Here is an 18,736-nt window from a genome sequence, read left to right on the forward strand (position 1 = left end):
TAACGGGCAATGGCCCCGTCGATGGCCTGCTGCATTTTATCTTCCCAAGAGGCAGACAGCCGACTGTCTGCCTGTGACACCGTGGCCGTGATGACACCATGCAAAAAGGGATGAGCTCTTTGTTGGCATTGTGGTAGACCAACGAATGTAGCAGAGTTCTCCAGAGACAGATTCGCCACCAAGCTACAGGCCGAGTACACGATAAACGTGATCTCCCTATTTCTCTCCGTAACACTAGCACCGGAGCTTCGGGCACACTCAACATGAAAACACGAACTACATTTAACACAGTCCAGGACATTGTCATCGTCATCCGCACGCTCACAGGTAGGATGGGAACACTCGCTACTCCCCATTGCCACACGAAAAAACACACTATGTACACTACGGATATGCCTATAGGCTACAGGCGAAACAGGTCAGGATTGGCACAGTTTTACCAAGATGCAGATTAACAAAGAAGAACACAAGATCTGATCGCCCTAATAATCACAGGGCAGAGTTACGACACGAGGATCAATATTAGACAGTTTACATGCACTATTTACAGTTTTTATTCACAGAAGATGCCAAAGGAACGGCCTTGACAAAGAACCAAATCTTTCGTACCCGAGAGCAAACAATATGATCTTATTTGTATTTTTATTTGTATTTAAGGCAGAAAACATAAACAATTACAACTATAACTTGGACTACAAATTGGACTAATTGAACTGTGTGTACTCAATATTTAAATTTATAATTAACGTTGCTTTAACAAAAATTTCAATGTTAACAACATAGTTTTACTATATTAAGTATTAAAAAAAAGATATTTCGTTATTTCTTTGAATATTTTATTAATGTTTTATCAAATGTTACTTGGAAAGGTTTTTGTTAAAATATCTAATAAAATAATTTTCCGTAAGACAATTTGACTCTAATTTACAAATTGAAATTATGTTTATATTTTTGATCATAAAAAATATGAAGTTTAATTTTAAAAATTACACTGAAACTGCATAGGATAAAATGACTAAATCAATAATTCTTACTTCATCAATTAAAACACATCAATTGAAAAAAATCTTCTACATACATACAATAATAACAATTCTTCTGTTCGCTTAGTTTACTTTTTTTCAAATTAATTCCAACATTTTATGAGTGGAATAGGCCTACTGGGGATAAAAACACACGTTATGTTTAACGCACATGCACGTAGGTAGCTGTAAATAACAATAATTACGTTATACATCAAAAGTACATGCACTACACTATACACGAATTGCGCTGCATTAACAATCTCAATAAAACATTTTGATTGAACGCCACAAGTAACAAAATTACCATGCACCAATTATCACCTACAGTATTGCAGCTAACACAACACTTCCACTATGTAATCATGTACTGCTGTTTTTTTCAAATCGAAGCAACTACAATTCTATCACAAATACCAAGATATAAACATTTAAAAAACCGTTTCACTACACAAGCAATCTAAACCAAGAAAACATGCTTTCTCAAAAGCTACAAGTCAGCTGACGAACTGACATAATGAAAACAAACACTAACCGTCTGCATGCATGAGTGCGCGTCTTCCTGAAAAGTCGCAGAATCAAAACAAACATCTCTGCGCCAAGAGCGAATTAGCGTCCGCTAACCGACTTGTCGTGCCTTACTATTTAGTCCATATGATTTTGAACGAGGCGTATGCGTTAGCATACACTAGGCTCGGATAGGGTGATTGGGAAAACACAATAAAATTAAAAAGCATAAAAATAACAACTTTTAATGTCACTCACAGGCCAAGAAAACACAGTTAATATTCACAAAAAATGTAAAGGTCAATTTTATACCGGAGAAAATAAATACTGTCTATATTCTTAAAGCAACGAACTATTGAAATATATAAAGTCGAAGAAAGTAGAAAGAAAAGAGTCAAGTTGAATAACACGATATGTAAACACGCACTGTCCTTGAGCTTGCAAGAGATTTTGAAAGTTACTCGAAATAAATGTGACACTGAAAGCACTGATAGAGTATAACTGATTGAACTATTAAATAACTATAAATCACTGTCTGTTACAAAATACACAATTACTGTCTGTGGAAATACTCTAGAGTTTCACTGAGTCTTGCTGTTGATAATCACTGGTAGTTCGATGAGATTAACTATTTGAGCTGGTCTGCAAATTATGCAATGAGCAACTTAAACAAAGCACTAAGTGCACTGCACTGCACAACTGAGTTTTGTCCACTGTATAGCGAGAGTTAATCAGAAGATTTACACTAGCATTTAAGGTGATGTATGCACCTTTGAATGCTAGAGTTTGGCAAGGTAACTTAAGAGAGTCTTGCTTCAACGAGAGCTGAGTATAATCTGGCGCTTACAGTATACAAAGCTTGCCGCGTGAATATGCACACAGACACCTGCAGCGCGCCAAGTCAACCAAGCGCACACGCACAGAGCATTGAGCCGCCAGAGACAACAAATGTACACAATGTACACAAAAGCCGGGCCTACTGTCGGTCGCTCTCATTTCCAACATTCCGCCCGCTGTCAGTCAACGGCTGACAACAGCTGTAGACCGGCAGTGGCACCAACTTGTGAATTGGTCTCTTGAGAGCGCCCACTGAGGTCTTGAGAGTCACTACTCTAACCAGGCCATCCTTGCCTGGGTGGACGTCGACGACTCTGGCCAGCGGCCACTTTCCTGGTGGTAGAGTCTCACTAGTTGTAAGCACCAATGAGCCTGTCTTGATGTCATGAGCTGGAGTATGCCACTTGGAGATTGAGTTTAATCTAAGCAAGTACTGTGTAGACCACTGCTTCCAAAACCTTTGTTTTTGAACTTGGATTAGCTGCCAGCGAGTGAGCCTTGCTGGAGGTAAATCCAACAAGCACGGTTCTGGTGGTGAGTTTAGCGCTGATCCGACTAAGAAGTGTCCTGGAGTGAGCGTGTCTAAATCCTCTGGATCATTGGTAAGTGGTTCTAGTGGTCTAGAGTTAAGTATTGCTTCGATTTGAGTGAGCAACGTCGTGATCTCTTCAAGCGTGTAAAGATTCTCTTCCATAGTCCGATGGAGATGGTGTTTCATTGACTTCACTACTGCCTCCCATTTTCCTTCCATGTGAGGAGCAGCTAGAGGGTTGAAGTGCCATGACGTTCCATCTTGGGCGAGCATGGCTGATAGATGAGAATTTTGACTGATTGCTTCTGAGTATAACTGTTGAAGAGCCCTGTCTGCACCAACGAAGTTCGTCCCACAATCAGAATACAACTTAAATGGATGTCCCCGACGTGAGACAAATCGCCAATACGCTGACAAGAATCCTTCGGTAGAGTAATCTGTCACTGCTTCGAGATGCACAGCAGAGGTCGAAAAACACATGAACACATATCCAACCCTTGTATGTCTTCGACCCTCTGCCGCGCCAAGATTTGAGATGTATCGGACCTACGTAGTCGATACCTGTGTGAGCAAATGGTCTGGAGGGAGTCACCCTGGCCTCGGGTAACTGTCCCATGAGTTGTTGTGCTCTTTGTGCCCGGTACCTGGCACATTCGACACAGTAGAGGATTCTGGATCGGATGGGGGCCCTTCCACCGATTATCCAAAACTCTTGACGAGTTTTGCTAAGAGTGAGCTGAGTTCCTCCGTGTAGAGTTTGTCGATGAGCCTGATCGATAACCAAACTGGTGAATTGAGCTTGACGAGGAAGTAGGGCAGGATGTTTTGCATCAGGTCTGAGCTTGGCATTCATGAGTCTGCCTCCCACACGCAGTATGCCAGCATCATCAGTATATGCCATCAACCGGTGGAAAATATGGCCCTTTGGGAGAGAACCTGATTTGAGCATCCTGATTTCCTCCTTGAAACATTCCTGTTGAGTTAATCTGATGAGTAAGAGCTTAGCTTGAGTGATGAGTTCTGCAGTGACAGCTATGGATGATTCCTGGTGTGTGAGTAAGGCTTTGAACTTGGCACAAGCAAGTAAGAGGGTGGCTGAGATACGATAGAATTTGTGCAATGTGGAGCTGGACTGAGTGAGCCTGAGTAGGAACTCCGAGTCTGAGACAGATGACACCAATGCTGACACCTGACGCGCCTCTGTCTCATCCTCCACCTCGACGTCACTCGGCTGCAGAGGCCAACCATCCTGGGGTTGTATCATTCACTCTGGTCCATGCCACCAGAGCCCATGCTCAATCAATTGTGAAGTGAGAATCGCTCTAGAGGCACAGTCAGCAGGATTCTCCTTTCCAGGGACATGTCTCCAATGTGCTGCAGGGACCAGATCCTGAATTACTGCAACTCGATTCCTGACGAAATCCTTCCACTTATTTGGATAAGACGAAATCCAATAGAGTGTGACTGACGAATCTGTCCATAAGTGAATGTTGCTGATATTGAGTGTGAGTTGGTCGGTGACATACTTAGTGAGTTTAGCCAGGATGAGAGCTGCTGTCAACTCCAACCTTGGTATTGACATCCTCTTCAGTGGTGATACTTTCGTCTTGGAGCAGACGAATGAGCTTGACGTGGCTGAGTCTGACTTTATCACCAGGTCAATCACAGCACCCATAGCATCCTGAGACGCATTAGCAAAGCCATGGAGTTCCACTGCAGAAGAAGGATTTGCTCCAAGCCATCTAGGAACCGTCACTCCGGAGAGTTTGGCTAGATCATCTCGTATTTGTAGCCACCTCTGAACGAGAGCATCTGGTATGGGTGTATCCCATGTAATTTTGAGTAGCCACAATTCCTGAATGATGAGTTTGGCTGCAACAATCACTGGAGCAACTATTCCAAGAGGATCGAAGATTTGAGATATTTCTGAAAGAATTGTTCTCTTCGTTGGAGTTTGACTGAGAGGCTTGAGTGTGCACTGAAAGGTGAGATTGTCTGAAAGTGGTTTCCAAACCATTCCGAGTACTTTAGCATCACAGTCATCGAGAGAGAGTGCTGATTCTTCACTGGAGTTTGAGTAACTGAATCCTGGCGAGTTTGAGTGCCACTTAGCCAGGGGCAATCCGCCCGCCATACACAGCTCCTTGAGTTGGAGGGCCTGCTCGTTCAACTCATCTGGAGTCTCCGCTCCACCAAAAATGTCGTCCACATATCTGCCGCCGGTGAGAATCCGGGCCGCCTAGGGGTAACGGTGCCCTTCATCCTTCACCAGCTGCAGCAGTAAGCGTGTGGCCAAAAATGGAGCAGGCCTCGTCCCGTAGGTCACTGTGGTGAGCTGGAAGTGAGCTTCTTCGTGAGTTTGGCTATGCCAGATGATTCGCTGAAGATCCCAATCGTCTGGATAAACCTTGATCTGACGACACATCTTGGAGATGTCCGCAGAGAAAGTCCATTTGAATGTGCGTAACCAGAAGAGTATATCTGTTATGTTGGGCAGTAGATTAGATCCCGTGTGAGTTATGCTGTTAAGTGAATGTCCAGAGGAAGTAAGGGCTGATCCATTGAAAACCACCCTGTTTTTGGCGTTGTCTCCATCTTCCTTCAATACGCCGTGATGAGGCAGATAAAAATGAGGCTTGATGTTGAGCTCATCTGCAGGCACCGGTCGCATATGGCCAAGACTCAAATATTCATTCATGAAATCTGTGTAGAGCTTGTCGTACTTGTCGTCTGTTTTGAGCCTGGCCACCGTGCGATTGAAGCATTTACGAGCACGGTTGACTGAGTTGCCTAGCAGAGATGGAGGTTGCTTCAGAGGAATTTTCACCACGTATCTTCCGGTGCTATCCTGAGAGTGAGTTCGCACGAAGTGTTCCTCACACTCCTGTTCCTCTGGTGTAAACTGCGAGCTTGACTTTAAAGGAACCTCTTCTTGAATTCAGAAGTTAATGAGTAATTCCTGAAGTTTATCTTCTATCTTTAAAACGATATGGTGAGTGTGACGAGTAATCTTTGTAACAGGCTGGTTAACGCAACCCGATAAAATCCAACCAAACAGTGTACGTTGAGCGATAGGTTCTGATAAAGAACCTCTGAGCAGATCTGAGGTGATTATAGCTGAATAGTAGTCAGTGCCAAGTAGCACGTCTATGTCTCGTGGAAGATAGAAATGGGGGTCAGCTAACTTCAGAAACTCCGTATGCAGCCACGATCTTGTCTTACATTGAAAAGATGGTAGTGGAGCTGTTACTCTAGGTAAGACGTGGAGCACCACATCGACGCTGGAGTCAGAATATAATGAAAACAATCTGAGTTCTACTTTACCAAGTGCTTTACTGACTACGTTGCCTCCAATGCCCAGAATACAGATGTTGGACTTCGTGCGCGTCAGCTGCAGACGCTTCACAGCATCTTCCGAAATATGTGATAATTCTGAACCTCGGTCGATCATAAGCCTGAGATGATGATGTGCAGCTGGAGCACGTACCTGGGCTACTGCTGTTGGCAACAAGATAGATGAGTGACTAGATGTTTGGTTGGACGATGTGATCCTTGTTGAGTTTGACTTGATGTTGACTCTGGGATGAGTGTTACTAGATGTGGAGTTTCGACGATGAGTTTGTCTGATGACTGCGCTGATTTCCTATTCTTGATGTTGAGTCAGCTGAGACGCCAACCTGCTGATCGGTTGCAACAACCGAGTGCCGTGAATCATGGTATGGTGAGCCCTACCACAGGTTTGGCACCTCTTTGTGTTCATACACTTAGCGGCAGCATGGCGGCCCAAACAGTTGAAGCACAAAGGCTTGTCATCCACGAACCGGTATCGTTGGTCAATGGAGAGGGCCGCGAATGCCGGACAGCGAGCAATAAAATGTTTCTGGTTGCAGTATGTGCACGGGAACACTGGAAGAGCCGGTCTATCATCCAGCGACCGAGCCGAACTCCCAACCCGATTCTGCTGAGCGTTGCTGCCCGGTTGAGTGTTGCCGAGCGGATGAGTTTGACCTGTATGAGCGTGCTGAGCTTTGCTCGGATTGGATTGAGTCTTACTAGATGTGGATGAGTTATCTTGTCTCTTGGTTGACTGAGCATCAACCATCTCCAAGGCTTGGGCCCGCTCAATCAAAAACTCCTCCAAGGCTTCGCACGCCGGGAAGTCGGCTCTTGCAGGTGTCGATGTTTCCCACGCCTCTTTGGTGGGTCGATCCAACGCTCGGAGCAGCTCATTTACGAACAAGGCATCCAGCACCTCTTGAGCAGAGCCAAGGCCAGAAATAAGCCTGCAAAGCTTTCGACTCTCCGTTGCCAAATCCATCAGCGACCCAACGCTGCCAACACGCATCGGTGGAATGCGTCTCTTAGTCTACAGCAGCTGTGCGAGCACAAACCGCTTATTTTCCTATCTCTCGAGCAGAGCATCCCAAACGATCTTGAAGGATTTAGCAGTGAGAGGAAGCCCCTCGATGAGCTTTGCTGGCTGGCCCAAGAGTGACGCTCGCAGGTAGTAAAGGCGCTTCAAATCGGTGAGCCTCTCGTCTTCCATAATACTCGAGAAAAGTTCTCGGAAACTCACCCATTCTGTGTAGTTGCCAGAGAATTGCGGAAGCTTAATCTCCGGGAGCTTGCCTCGTTGAGTGTGACTGACAGTAGTTGATGCTGCTGATGAGTTTGCCTGTGGATCCGGATGGGCAGCGAGCAGCCGGGTTATGAATCTCATTGACCTCGAGTATGCCTGCTGCGCGGCTCCCGACGCACTCTGACTGAAATACCCATTTCTGAGCAACACCGCCGGGCACGCATTTTCAATGAGAGCATACTCACGTTTGAACTTCTCATGGAGCGCGAAGCAGTCCTCTCTGAGCTGCATGGCCTCAGCGTGACTGCACTCCGCAGTCGCCTCCTCAGCAGCTTTGCCACACTGGCTCAGGCCAATTATGCGCGCTCTCTGTGACTCGATTTTCGCGAGGAACCCGGCCGGAATCACATTTCCCGTCGAGCGCGTGCCGCTCCCCGGCAAGCCGTCAGTCACAGCAACTCGCTGGCCATCGATGATGGTAGTCGCAGCGACATCGTCACTCGCAGCCGCGGCTGCTGCATCGGCCTTTTCCATTGCGCACTGCCACCGGATCACTCCCCAATCACCCCTATCCGGGTGGAAGGACCAAATGTACGAGGCGTATGCGTTAGCACACACTAGGCTCGGATAGGGTGATTAGGAAAACACAATAAAACTAAAAAGCATAAAAATAACAACTTTTAATGTCACTCACAGGCCAAGAAAACACAGTTAATATTCACAAAAATTGAAAAGGTCAAATTTATACCGGAAAAAATAAATACTGTCTATATTCTTAAAGCAACGAACTATTAAAATATATAAAGGTGAAGAATGTAGAAAAAAAAGAGTCAAGTTGAACAACACAATATGTAAACACGCACTGGCCTTGAGCTCGCAAGAGATTTTGAAAGTTACTCGAAATAAATGTGAAACTGAAAGCACTGATAAAGTATAACTGATTGAATTATTAAATAACTATAAATCACTGTCTGTTAAAAAATGCACAATTACTGTCTGTGGAAATACACTAGAGTTTCACTGAGTCTTGCTGTTGATAATCACTGGTAGTTCGATAAGATTAACTATTTGAGCTGGTCTGCAAATTATGCAATGAGCAACTTAAACAAAGCACTAAGTGCACTGCACTGCACAACTGAGTTTTGTCCACTGTATAGCGAGAGTTAATCAGAAGATTTACACTAGCATTTAAGGTGATGTATGCACCTTTGAATGCTAGAGTTTGGCAACGTAACTTAAGAGAGTCTTTCTTCAACGAGAGCTGAGTATAATCTGGCGCTTACAGTATACAAAGCTTGCCGCGTGAATACGCACACACACACACCTGCAGCGCGCCAAGTCAACCAAACGCACACGCACAGAGCTTTGAGCCGCCAGAGACAACAATTGTACACAATGTACACAAAAGCCTGGCTTACTGTCAGTCGCTCTCATTTCCAACAGATTTACTGTATGATTGTCTCCTCATAGATAGTTTCCTTATTAATAGAAAAAAGAGCGCATTGTATCTTTTGTTAATTTATGTGTTATTCCAAATTATGTTAATTTATATTAATCTTATGTGGTTTAAGATTTTTAAAATGCAAGTACACATTTTAAATTTTTGAAATATACGTGTTAATTTATAAAAATTGTGAAATTCCACGTAGCGGACTCTGCTTACTTATTATTTTTAGCAGGTACTTTTGATTGAATAACTAACGTAATTTTTAAAAAAGTAATTTTTCTTATTAGATAAGGCTGAAATTTGTCTAGCATGTCACTAAATAATTTGCAAAAAATTTCTTAAAGGCTTCATTTTATCATCCACGTATATTTTCAATAAAAAAATAAGAAAAAAAAAAGTTGCATCGACCAGGAATCGAAGACTTGCCATGCAGGGTCTCGTATCGGTAAAAAGTTTATCCAACTGACCCATTGAAGACTCTCCTAAGCTACAGTTGAATGTGATATTTAAGCTGTGAGAAGTAGGCGAGACTTAAGTTGAAGTAAAGAAGAGAGTGTTCCCCTTTTCCTGCTCAGGGATAGAGAGAGAGAGAGAGAGTAAACATGCGCATAAGTGTGCGCGAAATGTCTTGGGTAGTTAGAAACACTGATACCACTAGAGAAAGAAATTGCAGAAATGATTTATATACTTTTCTAATTCTTTATTATAATAAATTTTTCTACTCTTTTAAAACTTCGAAGTAATTTCATTCTGTCTTATTCTTAACTAGTATAAAAATTGCATCACTCCTCAATTTTTTCTTTAAACAAAAAAAGCGCCGAGATACTTACCGCTAGGTGGTGTGGAAATAGATTTAATCAGTGTTACAATTAAAAAAAAAAAAAAATACATTGGCTCGGAATCAAATTGTCTTTGAATAGATTCGAAGCGCGAGCAAAAGACATAGTCCACTCGACCAGCGTCAGCTATGTTGGAGGAGAATTGAAGAACGTATTCAAGTTGTGGGAAGTGGACGTGGAAGTTAAAGGACGGGGAGAGGGCCTCCCCTACCCCTGCCTACCTGCTTGGAAAGAGAGTAGAGCTGTTCTGCGCTTGCGCGGCTAGCTGGAATCACCCAAGAAAAGTCTTATTTCTCTGGCATCACTGGTTTGGGAGTATCATTCAGATAGACCAGGAACGGGGAGTCTCCCCTGCCCTCGCAGACGTACCCTCTTTACGGCGTACCTTCTCTTGCACTCTACAAACTTCTTATATTTTGTGTAACTGCTTATATTTTTGAAAAATGCCTGGCAAGGCTTGATTTTTTTTGTCGTGCAACTTTCTTCTGTACGAAGGTATCTATGAAAACGTTTTTTTTTATTCCAACACATTGAGAATGTACCTTAATTTTAATTAAAAGGCAAACCTAACCTTGCTCTCTCATAAGAGACCGTGTCAAATGTCAATATTTCATAATTTTTTTTTCAAAAATTATTTCTGAAAAATCTTAATAATTCATGCGCACTCCTAATATGCTCAAATATAACATACATTTTTTTGGCGCGCTTCTACATCTTAAAGGAGCACCAAATGCCATTTGTTTCTGGTGAAGCTATCTTGAACACATATATGTATATACTAATACTGAAACACTCTAAACATCTTCTGCAAATAAGGATGTTGCCATTCAACTTTTTAAAGTTTTCTTACTCACAAGTTGTCAAGGAAGGCTAACAGAACATGTTCGTATTTTACTAATATATAAAGCAAAGTTGCTAAAACCATTGTAATCGCTAACCGCGAAAACTACCCAACTGATTTGGCTGGAATTATGTGTACTGATTGTTGATGATTCCGAGATGGTTTTCGCACAGTTTTTTTCTTGAAAAAGTTATTTATAACAGCGATAAATAAGCTCAAAGTATTGCTAAAATTATCTAGCTTTGCGCTTTCGTTCAGTAGGATCCGCTAGGTGGCATCGATGTAAAATTAAAGCCACCCGCAATCAAAAGCAATAAAGAGTGGTTATAACATGCCCCATCGAGTTGTCGATTATCGTAGTAGTCCATCGGCAGCACACCAAGAACAAAGTTGGGGTTCTCTTTCTTTCATGGGCAAGCGAAATAAGTTGGTTTTTACCCTAGATCGCCAAGATAACCGAGTGCCACCGAAAAATAGGCGTTCGGAACGTCCACGTCTCTGGGGAAATATCAGGAGACGTGTCAAGCCAGAGCTCAACATGTTCTAACACTTCAGAGTTTTTTGGCCGTGGAACCATCTGACCTGGTAGTGTCAGAGAATTTTCTACTTATAATGCAAGTCAGGAAAAACAGCCCTAAAAAGAATAGACAGCCACAACGGCCACCTTCTTAGTGGTCGTCCCAACGGTATACCTATAAAGAAGGTATTCTCCAGGCCCACTTTCCCGACTAACGATGATCGGTTGGTTATTTGGGGAACAACCTGGAGACGAGATATTCTCTGGTTAGCGGCGTACCTCCCTCCAGTACGGTCTCCGTATGCAGAGACTCCGAGGATGAAATTCAAGCTTTCTGCAGCTGGCTGTCCATTATCAAGAATAATAATGAAGAATAACGGGAAATTTCATCACTGGCCCTTTTCAGGGCCATTTTAAGTATTTACGTTTCCTACCATCGGTTCTTTCAAAGGACACCTAAGTTTAAACTATCTTGCCAACAAATATATTATTACTGCCATTTCCGGAAACGATACGTCGACTAAAAGACTATATAAAGCCGGCCACTATTAAATCCAGTGAGTCATTCACTGGCTGACATCACGAGCGGAGTTGTCGGTCGCAAGGCTAGGAACCCCGGGGACCGAGCAGATAGCATCGTGACGGCACTGTGACTGCATCATGAAGCACGGCCTAGAGCACGAGTGAAAGCACCGTGACGTCCATCTGTCGTAATTTCTGAGCACACACTGCAAGAATGACGTGGAAAGTGCACGTCATGCTGTCAGACTGCATGCACTGTATGTCTATCTGGGCTGCAGCATGTGCTTACGCGAGGTGGTCTGCGTGCCGTACCTAGCCATTGCTTATTACCTCTTTATTATTTTATTGACAATTTAATGAATAGTATAAAAATTAATGTTAAAAACAATTTATTTATTTCAATTCAATATGATTTAACATGGTTTTCGAACAATTCTTTACTTTACGTACGTAAAAGATTAATTATGTTAGACTAGCAGCCCCCCGTCTCGGCTTCGCCCGAGACTTACCAAATAAAACACCTTAGTATGTTGACATGTAATGTGAAATGTTTTAAGTTAAAAATTTTACATTTATTCCTGACACTTCTCAGAACAAAAATCTTCTTACTAAAAACATATTTGTTCGCAATCCATACAGTTTATTTGGTCAAGTAATAAGCTGTAAAAATTGAAAAAAATATAATTATGCTGAAAAGTACCGTGCGTTATCTATGCCATAAAATAATTGGTGGCCATAAGGAGCCGTTGATTTGCAGTTTCTCCCGTGTAATTCACGAAAAGGGCTTTTTTTTGAATCTGTTAAGATTCAAAACCCCCAAAAAATATAGACTAAAAGTTTTTTTTTCTCTTATCTCACAACTTTATTACCAGAGCAACAAAGTCCTAGACCTTAAACCCTACATTTTTATTGCCACAAAAACACAAATACATTTTCTACATATTCAAACATCTGAAGTAGGATCTTTAAAGATTTCAGAGATTGCTGTCAGGGTACAATAAAAAGCTGATCTCTCACGTAATAGATTTTTAATTTGTCTATTTTCTGCTGTTTCACTCTCGATAAATTTTCTGCGTCAGTTTCTTGACGCCTAAGTAAAATTGTATTTATTTGATATATTTGAAGTTTTTCTTCCAATTCACTCTCTTGTGACTTTTGGCATGCTTGAAATTTTTGTGACCCCTAAAAGCTGTTTTCTGTCAACTTTGTTAAGTTCTAATATATTTGTTGGCAAGGTACTTGAGTCAACTCTTTCTTGACTTCAGTTAACAGCAATTGTGACTGACTGGATACCTCAAGGTGATCTTCTCTGGCTTGCTGTTGAAGACCCAGACTGATCGGGAGGAAAATTACAAAGTCCGAAGCTTTGGGGCTAGTTGTATTGCTCTTTCCTAACGTCTCCCGGTATAACTTTGAAGACGTTGGTGTCTAAAGCACCTTTTTTATTTGCAGATTCAGTTGTTTTTGTGATCTTAGATGGGAAGATTGGTTCGTGATACTTGTCCAGTGAAGGCTGTTCCGTTGGCTCAATTTTTTTTCCCTTCATAGCTGTTATAGGTTTGCCCAGCGCAGACCTTGGAGAGGATCAATGATTCCTGGTTAAATGCTTAGAGTCGAGAGGGTAATACAGGGTCGTCGGTCACCGGGTTTTCCAGCCTTGCGAAGAACAACTCCGCAGGTGACGTCTGCTAGTGAATGGCTGACTTGGTTCAATAGTGCCCGTCATTAGTTAATATCGTTTTTTAGTCGACGAATTGCTTCTGGAAATGGTAGTAAAAATGTATTTGTTGGCAAGGTAGTTTACACTTGAGTGGCCCCTAAAAAGAATCGATGAAATTGATGGTTAAGTAGGGAACGTTAATACTTATAATGGCCCTAAAAAGCGCCCGTGGTGAAACTTCCAGGCTATTTTTTATTATTATTCCTGATGATGAAGAGCTGACTACGGGTAGCTTGATTCTTACCCTGGAAGTATCGATGTACGGAGACTGTAATGGAGGGAGGTACGCTGCTGACCAAAGAATATCTCGTCTTTGGGTCGTCCCTTGAATAACCAACCACTCATCGTTAGACGGGATCATGTGTGGGTATGCGCGTTGGGAACGCGACGACCAAGAAGGTAGACGTTGTGGCTGCCCGTGCTCCTTAGAGCTGTTTTCCCTGGCTTACATTTGTAGCCCAATTTTCTCTAACTGCACCAGGTGGGATTGCTACTCAACTCTAAAGAGTTGGGGCAGATTGTGCTCTGGCTAGATATTTCTCCTGGTATTGTGGCAGAGACGGCATTGGTTGAAATTTTTTTTTGTTTTTTGATCGCACTTGCCGAGATTCAGGGTGAATGGACATCTAGGTCCCTTTCTCCTTAGAGAAGAGGGTCGTCCGCAACCGGGGTACCCAGCTGCAAGACTATCATCAGCATTCTCTATACTGCTCGTTGAACTGCCGAAGCTCGACTGCATCTGTATCGAGACGCTCCGGCCTATTATAACCACACTTATTTAATTCTGTTGCAGGTAGCCTCGATTTTATGTCGACACCACCTAGCGGATTTTACTGAACTAAAGTGAAAAGCTGGCGTATTTTTGCAAAACTTTGAGCTCATTTATTGCTATTGTTATTTAATTTTTTAAGATAAAAACTATACTAAAATTATCTAGGAAGTATCATGAATCAGTGTGCAAAATTTCAGCAAAATCGGTTCAGTAGTTTTCGCGGTTAGCGATTACAACGGTTTTAGCGAATTTGCTTTATATATAAGTAAAATAATTAATTTACAATGTAAAGCTGCAACACTTGGTCCTTGATCCAACACCTACTCTAGTCCTGTAATGAGTTAATTTTCAGATGAAATGTATGTACATAATTACATGTGCAGATTTGAACTTAAAGCTAATGAAGTAAGAAGATATACTTACTTTTTATACTTGATAACATTTATTTGGACTATTAAAACTTGTCGACAAAGTCCTTCACACTATGTGCCAGTAGCTAATCGTTATTTAATTCTTCTTGGTCTTAAGCCTGTTCATCGCTTGCAACTGCTGTAATTAAGTGTTAAATTGTAAATAATAAATCACACACCATATAGTTACAAAAATATGAATAGTTACAGGTGCGTCTAAATAATTCAGTCTATCTGTTTATTGTATTAATAACGTAGTAACTACTGTTTAAGCGCTATATCATTAAATCTTAGTTTAATCTCATACACAAAATTAAGTTGGTTTGTCTTATGTTTATAATAGAAAAAAAAAAAATAATAAAGTTAAAAAAAACTCATTCAAAGAAAATAATTATACGGAATTTGAGTAAATGCATCAACTTTAACTGAATGAAAGTCCTCGATTTTTTTTTTAACTTTCTTACAGAACTTTCAAATTGACTGATAAGGATTTTCATTGTTTTATTTATGGAAAAAAGTGCTGTTACAATTGCACAGAAAACCATACAACATATGCATTTTTGTGTATGAGAACCTACCGTCTTAACACTATAAAAATACCACAGCTTACATAATTAGTATAGATTTAAATAAAAGCCAATATTCTGTAACGAATAAAATACATCTATTGTTGATAGTCAATCTGTAGTTTGCAAGAGATCCTAATCTCTAACAGTGTAGGATTAATCGACAGGCCGTGATGATTAAATCAAAAAATTACCTTTTGTTTATATAGGTATGGATCACCGTAAAGTTGCACTTATTTGAAATAAACGAAATTTTCAATAACTATACAGCTATCATAGTTACACGTTACTTAGTAGTTAAAATTTTGGCATAACATGAAGAGTTTTATTATCACAAGCAAAAGACATTGCACATTGCAGTTGTATAAGTATACTTATACATACATCTAAATGCATTGTGTGCAGCTTATATGGAGCACAACATACCTCCAGCATGCATACACGGGCTACCGCATAGCGTACTTTATTTCAGCTACAAATTGACTGCAAAGCATGTTACAACATACTGTGACGACACCATGACTGCAAACTGACAGCACAACATTCAGTCACAGCTATCGCACACCCTGCTCTCTACGTGATGCTATCTAGTCGACGACTCTATATTACGCTTTTGACTCCAAGCATTCAACCAGGTATTACAGATCCTCTCCAAGGTCTGAGCTGGCAGAGCCTAACTGCTATGAAGGAAAAATAAACTTGAGCCAACGGGCAAGTATCACGAACCAATCTCTCCACCTTAGATCACCAAAACAACTGAGTCTGCAAAAAAAGAAGGTGCTTTAAACACCAACATCTTTGACGTTATACCAGGTAACGTCGAGAAAGAGCTCTACAACTAGCTCCAAAGCTTAAAACGTTGTAGTTTTCCTCCCCATCAGTGTGATGCTATAATAACAGGCCAGAGAAGATCACTTTGAAGTACAGAGGCAATCACGTTTGCTAAAAACTTCAGTCAAGAAACGTTTATTCTAGAAGCTCACTGGTCCTTTTCAGGATCGTCAGACGTCGAACTACCTTACCAACAAATAAATTATAACCAAATTCAGTTAAAAAAATAGCCTTTAGGGCTCACAAAAGTTTTAACTGTGCCATAAGTCGCAAGTAGTCGAATTTGAAGGAAAACTTCCAATACATCTAATGAATGCATATTTAGGCGTCAAGAAAATGACGCTGAAGATTTATCGAGATTGAAGCAGCATTAAAATCACTAAATAAAGAATTCACTAAGTAACAGATAAGCTTTTCACTATAACCCTCATAGTAATCTGTTGAATCTCCCAGATTTTTAAATAGGTAGAGAATGTATTAGAATTTTTGTGGCGATAAAAAATGTACAGATTAAGCTTCAGGACTTCGTTGTTGTCGTAATAAATTTATGAGATAAGAAAAAAATTTGTTTTTAATTACATATTTTTTGTGAGTTTTAAATCTTAACAACTTTAAAAAATAGCCCTTTTTGTTAATTATACGGGAGAAACTGCAAATCAACGTCATGTCGTACATGTCAATACACTACGGTGTTTCATTTAGTGAGTCTTGGGCGTAGAGACGGGGGGGGGGGTTGCTAGTGTTAAAATGTATGAAATTGTGTGTATTTGGTATTGGAAAACTATACTTTTCTGCACACTAGCATATTTTATACAAAATGTTAGAGAAAAATTCCAGGCAAATTGATTTTCCCGTTCGATTGCTGATTCAGCCCGGTCTACAGTATGCTAGCCTTCTAGTATTTCAGTCTACGCAGATTATTAGGTGAATTGTAAAGGTATAGATTTCTTTTCAACTTATTTTTATGTATTGTCTTTCATGGTTTCGTTTAAATTGACCGACAAGTACAAGTTCATTTTGTCCAAAAAAAAGATTTTTGGTGAAACTAAATACACTTCCTTATTTTTGGATCCTAATACCGATGCTGTTATGAAATTCTATAAAATGCCATCCCATCTTGTGCATAAGCTTAAAGTGTGGACCAAATATGCTGCTAGTAAATGGAAATACAAATACGTTTGGGCGCGTAATAGCCAAATTTTTGTGCGTAAGAACGATGGATTGGACCTAACTTTTATTGCTACCGAATCTGATCTAAATCTATAGGATTCACTACCTGTAAGATTCTCTTCAAAATCTTCAATTAATAATAGTGACTGTTGCGTATCGCACATATTAATTCAAATTCTATTAAAGCGCATATTGATGAGATCCGGTATCTATTAGGTAAATTAAATCTCGATTTATTAGCAACTACCGAATCATGGCTCACTCCAGCGGGTGATTCTCCGCTATACTCTGGTTTACTGTACCGGTTTTTGTGTAATGACCGTGCTCTTAAGTCTAGTACTGGTAAAAGAAAGTATGTTCAGGGGAGCAGTGTGGCTTGCTATGTAAGATATACCATTCGTAGCTGGGTAGTGGACTCTTCAGATGTTGTATCCATCAATGAAAACGAATTTATGTTCCTTGAGTTATCTACATTAACATCGCCAAAGTTCTTATCAGGGGTGGCGTATAGGCGTCCGAAGGGTGTGGTACTTTCTAATCTTTTTGGAGCTTTCAGAAGAAGCTCCACACGTTATTCAGACAGATTATTACAGGTTTTTTAAATGTTGATATGTTGAATGTGAATTATTACTCAAATCATCTTCAAGGGCTTCTTGTGAAATTGGTGGCTTCAAACCGGAGGGGGGGGGGGAGGCACACACATAGGGATTGCAATCCGGAACAACTTTCGATCCGGCCGGATCCGGCCTTTTTGACGCCAATCTGATCAGATCCGGCCGGATCAGTCTGTATAGTAGATATTCCTATTTTAATATGTGTCACACATAACGTGTGTCTGTGAGTGTGTTCTTTTTATGACCTAAATGAAAGTAGTTGAAAAATTCAATATTGGGAATGAACAAATAAGATGTCTATTTTAGTATTAGAAAATTAACTTTTTATTTATTGATATGTATATATATATGTGTGTGTTATTAAATTATTATCAGTCTTAATAACTTGTACAGTAAATGATAATAAGTACTTATTCATAAAAAAATAAAGAAGGTAGCATATTATTACAGTTGCTCTTGATTTTGAAAAAACGATCTTAGGAAACAAATCGTATCAATTGTGTCATCTCCCAACCTGTTTCTTAACGGACTACACATATAACCAGCAGCCGAGAAGGCTCTTTCTTTAAATATAACGTTGGCTTATAGTTCACAATAACACTAAACAGATACTTTGTCAATCAGAGTTAACTGTCGACTGAGTGTGATGAGAGTATAATGTGGCATAAAACTGCTAGAGCTCAACTTATGGCTCAGTGTGTATACCTGTATAAATTTGTTTACATACAAAACGAGTAACTTTGTGTACAACTGTGCCATACTATACGTAGATGTGTATACATACTGAGCCGTGTTAATAGCACGCATGAGTATTCGGCAATTTTCAGTTTTATCGGATCCGTTTACCGGACTCGACAATTATTACCGAATCCGGTAAGTAGAAAAACAGTACCAGATCCGCCGGATTGCCGGATTCGCCGGATCGGATTGCAATCCCTACACACACACTTTGATAGATCATTTGATAGTCGATTCATTGGATAAAATAGACGCATTTGGTCAGTAGTGTC

General features: G+C 40.7%; 1 protein-coding gene across 6 annotated transcripts in view; it reads left to right on the forward strand.

Annotated features, from left to right (window-relative positions):
- Nucleotides 1-18,736, forward strand: part of Vang (Strabismus domain-containing protein Vang) — a 242,921-nt gene that overhangs the window by 137,616 nt on the left and 86,569 nt on the right. The window lies entirely within an intron of this gene.

Source organism: Copidosoma floridanum, unplaced genomic scaffold (assembly GCF_036245765.1).
Source record: "Copidosoma floridanum isolate Cflo_tuat_1 unplaced genomic scaffold, Cflo_Japanese_pri ptg000016l, whole genome shotgun sequence".
NCBI classification, from domain to species: domain Eukaryota; kingdom Metazoa; phylum Arthropoda; class Insecta; order Hymenoptera; family Encyrtidae; genus Copidosoma; species Copidosoma floridanum.